The following is a 5,681-nucleotide window of genomic DNA, read 5'->3' on the forward strand; positions in this document are numbered from 1 at the left end:
ATTCTTTTATTTTTGTCTTCTTCACTTTCAAAGTATTTTGAACTACACATAAAGTACTTTTTTCATTTATTGTTTTGTATTTTAATGATTGTCCTACAGATAATATTTTCAGGGGAGAGGGAGAAATCCTGACTTATTTACCTTTATGAAAATGGAACGTGCTTAGTAATGATGTGATCCAATTCAAAGAAAAACAAATAGCGTGTTTGTCAATTGTTTCTTTTCTTGAGCCTTTAAAAAAACACTGAATGCCATTGACCTGAAATAGAAAATGAGATTACCAAATAAAAACAGACATACTTTTCTTGATCATATCAATGATTTTGGAACTAAATATGTTATTAAGTAAAATTTGGGGACATTCAAAACAAGTTTATTTGAAATTTTTCATTTTTTACAGACAAATGAAAAACCAGTCTCTATTACCACTCCTACCAATTTCACTTCTTAACTTCTACTCTTTCTTGAGATTTCAACTTATGTGCCAATTCCTTCAGGCACAATTCTTTTTTTTTTGTTAACCCTCACCCGAGGATATTTTTTCATGATTCTTAGAGTGGAAGGGAGGGTTAGGAACACAGAGAGAGAAACATTGATGTGAGTGAACACATCAATTGGTTGCCTCCCACACTTGCCCCGGTGGGCTGGGATGGAACCTTCAAAGGAGGTACATGCTCTTGACCAGATTCGAACCCAGGACCCTTCAGTCCAGGGGCTGATGCTCTATCTACTGAGCCAAATCGGCTAGGGCAAGGCACAATTCTTGATCTTTAGGGAGACTTCATCTTTTTGTGTTCCTAAAGCACACTGTCTTTCCCATCTTATAAAACATTTGTTGGAATTTCATTGCTTATTTCTATATCTATGTCTTTTATCATTTTTTAAATTTTCATTTACCTTATATACCCAGCACCTGGGACAGGACCTGCTGCATCATGACCACATAGGAAACCCCTGTGAATGAAAGTTGAATGTAATTTAAGAATAAAAGGGAGCCCTAGCCTGCTGGGAGCTGGTCCATCCTTGCTGCTTGACACAGTCGCTGCAGAGAAGAAACATCTGCACAGCATATGTTTCAAGGGACCTGGCGTATATAGCATACTGTTCTTAATATGTTTGCTCCCCTTAGCGCTATGTGTTTTAACCAAGGTCACCTCTCCGAGAAAGGTTGTTTCCCCAGGTAGGGATTTTTCCCTGAAGTTGGGAGGAGATAAAGCCCCTTAACTAAGTGCCAGGCGGGTAGTTAATCACTTTAACTACAAACAATCATGCTTAAGCTACATAATCTTTACTCCCTGGAATGGAGATAAGAAACACCCTAACCTTTGGAATAGAAGTTGATAGGATTAAAATCAACTGGTATAAATACAGATGTAACAAGACAACAGAACCCAGAACCTAAACACAGAACCTGAAGAACCTAGAGACAGAACCTAGAGACAGGACTTGGCTGGAGAACCTGGACAGAACCTAGAGACAGAACTTGCTGGAGATCCTACACAGAACCTAGAGATAGAACCTGACTGGAGATCCGGGCTAGAACCTGGCTGGAGAACCTAGCGAGAGAACATGGACACAGAACCTGGCTGGAGATCCTAGCCAGAACTTGGCTGGAGATCCTGACCAGAACTTGGTTAGAGATCCTGACCAGAACTTGGTTAGAGATCCTGGCTAAAGGTCCCGACCAGGCTGCTGATCAACTGAAGGCTGTCTTCATGTCATCCCTTCTTCGCCGACTCCGTCCACACCTTTGGGGACCCCTGGACCTGCTGGGTTTGGACCCCAGCACTAGCCAGTTTGGCTCAGCAGATAGAGCGTCGGCCTGCAAACTGAAAGGTCCCAGGTTCGATTCCAGTCAGGGCACGTGCCTGGGTTGTGGGCTCGATCCCCAGTGGGGGACTTGCAGGAGGCAGCTGATCCACCATGATTCTCTCTCATCGTGGATGTTTCTATCTCTCTCTCCCTCTTCCTTCCTCTCTGAAATCAATAAAGATATATTTTTTAAAAAAGAATAAGAGGGAAACTTTTACATCATTTACTTTACAAATATGTTGGGATACTTACTATGTGTCAAGCACTGTGCTAGACATCAGAGAGGGAGCAGTGGGCACAACAGACGAATTCCCCTGCCTTTATGGAGCTTCCATTTTTAGTGGGGCGAAGACAGGCAAGTAAACAAACAAACACACAAGTAAACCAGTGAATATAACATAAAAGGTATGTAAAAAATAGCTAAAGGTATTAATAAACAAATAAGCATATAATATATCAAAATGAGACAGGTATCCATTTATGGGTACTTATCCGAGGAAACCTAAAACACTAATTCTAAAGAATATATGTACCCCATGTTTATTGCAGCATTATTTACAAATGGCTAAGATATGGAAGCAGCCCAAGAGCCCATCAATAGATGGATGAATAAAAAAGCTGTGGTACATATATACAATGGAATATTATCTGGCAATACACAATAATGAAATCTTACCATTTGCCACAGAATGAATGGACGTGGAGGACACTATGTTCAGTGAATTAAATCAGTCAGAGAAAGACAAATGCCATATGATTTCACTTATATGTGGAATTTAAAGTACAAAATAAACAAACAAAATTGAAATGGACTCTTAGACACAGAGAATGGACGGTGGTTACTAGAGGGAAGGGGGTTTAGAGACTGGGTGAAAGAGGTAATGAGTTTAAGAAGTTCAAATTGGCCATTACAAAACAGCCACAGGAATGTGAAGTACAGCATAGGGAATATAGGTAATAATATTACGGTAGCTATGTATGGTCATAGTGGGTAATATCGGGGGAACACTTTGTAAAGTATATGATTGTCTAATCAGTATGCTGGACATCTGAAACCAATACAAAATACTATTGAAAGTTAAAAAAAAAATGAGGCAGGTAAATGTGATAAAGAGTATTTAAGGTGGCTCCAGGAAGGCCTTTCTAAGGACTAAAATTGAGGTGAAATGGCGAGGGTATCTTGCTTATTTGTGGTAGAACATTTTCTTTGGAGGACAGTTAAGGGCATCAAGTGGATGCTTGCTTGGCATGTTCCAGGAATCTGAATGAGGCTGGAGCAAGTGAGCTAGAGAAATGAAATGTGGTTGGCGATGTGGCTGGAGAGGAAACCTGGCGTCAGATAATAAAGGGCCTGGTAAACCTGATAAGGATGTCAGATTTTTTTTAGGATGGGAAGTCTTTGGACTGTGGTGGTGGAGTTGGAGGTAGCAGGAAGTGGTCAGATTTGGTTTGTATTTGAGTTAGAACTGTGAGAATTTGCTAAAGGAATACATATAGTGTGAAGGAAAAGGAAGCATTTAGGGTGAGTGCAGGATTTTTTATCAGAGCAACTGAAAAAATGGAGCTGACACTTAAACAGATAAGAAGTGGAAATTTAAAAGCAGATGTGGGACAGGGAAGCCTTTGCTTTTCAGGTGGGAGGTAAAGCAGCATGTGTTTATGCTAATGGAATAATACCCTAGTGTGGGAACTGTTAAAGTGCAGAAAGCAGGGGATATTCCAAAACTGTTCCTTGATTCTGTAAGAAGGGTTGTGATCCTAGACAAGTGAAGCAGTGGTCTTAGATAGTTCACCCCATGAGCAAGGAGGAAGGATAAGGGTAGAAAGTTACAGATGCAGAATGATTTGTAGGTTGGAAGTGAGAACATTTGGAAGCTCTGTTTGGTCTGCTTTTAATTTTTCTGCGAAATAGAAAGCAAGGTTATCTGTAGAGAGGATGAGTGTTTGAGGTTGGAGGAGAGAGGTAAAGGTGTGATTGGTAAGTTTTTAGCATGAGATGAAGAATGTATAATCTATGACATTATTCCAAAAATCTAAAAAGGATCAATAGCAGTACAGTCATTGTGATATGGTTATATTTTCAAATGAACAGACTCTAAAGCAAAAGCTAATAGTTTACCAAGCAAGTTGTCAAAGCTTGATATTTGATGTCAGTTGAAATAACATGACTTGAATCTATATTTATAAAAAGCCAGTAACCAGAGTGCCATAATGACCGTAACAACTAGTCTCTATGACGCCCACTGTGGCCAGTGAACCAGCCCGATTGGGGGGTGGGGCCGGTGGCCAACTTCCCATGGCTCCTCCCTCCAGCTGGCCCTGCCCCTGATAGGCCAGCCCCCCCTCCCTCCAGCTGGCCCTGCCCCTGAGGCCGGGCTGGCTGGACCCCATCCATGCACAAATTTGTGCACTGGGCCTCTAGTATAATATAAAATACTTGATAATTTGTCAAAAGCTACAAATAAATGGAATAGCATTATGATGTGGCATATTGAGGTTAGTTTTGCCTTTTTTCCCACTTGTGTTCTATTGAGAGAGTTGCTTTCATTTACTTAGTTGTAAAAGGGGTTATAATATATGCTTCCCTGGACTTTTGTGAGAAATAGTGTAAGTTAAAATAATAATGTAAGTTAAAATATTTTCAAAGTATTAAAATGATATATCAATATAAGAGTTTATTATTTTATTGTTGTTAATTCAAAGAAAATATTGTGTGGATCCAAATATATTGTACGTAATCAAATATTAAAAACAAAATGCCAAAGGCCAACATTTATATGGAAAGAATAAAAGTTGGTAATCTCAGCTCAATAGGAATGATATCTTAAGGACCTTAGGTTTAATTAATAACTTAAGTCTATGGTCATCTATTTTATCTTAGTATGACACCACCTCATTCAACTTGGTGTTGTTTCCCATTTGCTTTTCTGGTCACTCCTTGTTGGAGATGGTGAGTTAAGCAACTTCTCCATGAAGTTTCACCTTTAGTCTCCTTTTGAATATCCCTGAGCCCTACCAGTATTGCTGATGGTGATAACATTAAGTGTCCCAACCTTAGTTTCTAGGTAGAAGTGAGCTGGTTTCCAGATGTATATGTCTAATGAGTTGTACTTCTAAAAATTAAGAATCCTTTAATCCCAGATATAATATTCTAATTAAATGATAACATCTCTTTTGAACATCATTTACAGTAATATCTTGATCCCTAGATGATTTAAAAAAGAATGGATTTAATTTCTTTACAAAGTAATCATTGCATGTCATTCACAAAATTCAATAAATATTAGATGCTGAGAGAATAATTTTATAGCAGCTTGCTATCAGCAGTAAGGAAGTGTAATCAGAATGTATTTAAAATCTATGAAACTCATTCTTTATGTTGGATAATGATTTCGTATCTGTACTTTTAAGCAACTGATTGATCAATGAATTGATAAATATACAATACTTGTGAGGTGCTAGTAGAAACTATGACCTAGAGTAGCCACTAGCCTGGTGGTCTGAGTGTAGGTTCTAAAGTAAAAAAAACCAAAATTTGAATCCCAAATCCTCCACTTTGTAGCCATGTAGTTCTGAAAAAATTAGTTAATCTCTCAGTCTCATTTTTTAAGAAAGAAAAAGGCAACCATCTGTGAGTCAGACCAATTGTACTAAAGCTTTACATGAATTATTTCACTTAACTTTTATAACATGTACTAGAAGCCCGGTGCATGAAATTCATGCACGGGTAGGGTCCCTAGGCCTGGCCAGCAATCAGGGCTGATTAGGGCCTTCCGGCTGCTGACTAGGGCCTCCCTTCCTGGCTGTTGGCTGCTGGCTGGGGCCTTCCTTCATTCCATGCCACCCCCTGGTGGTCAGCGCACGTCATC

The sequence above is a fragment of the Myotis brandtii genome, unplaced genomic scaffold, assembly GCF_000412655.1.
Source record: "Myotis brandtii unplaced genomic scaffold, ASM41265v1 scaffold71, whole genome shotgun sequence".
Taxonomy (NCBI): domain Eukaryota; kingdom Metazoa; phylum Chordata; class Mammalia; order Chiroptera; family Vespertilionidae; genus Myotis; species Myotis brandtii.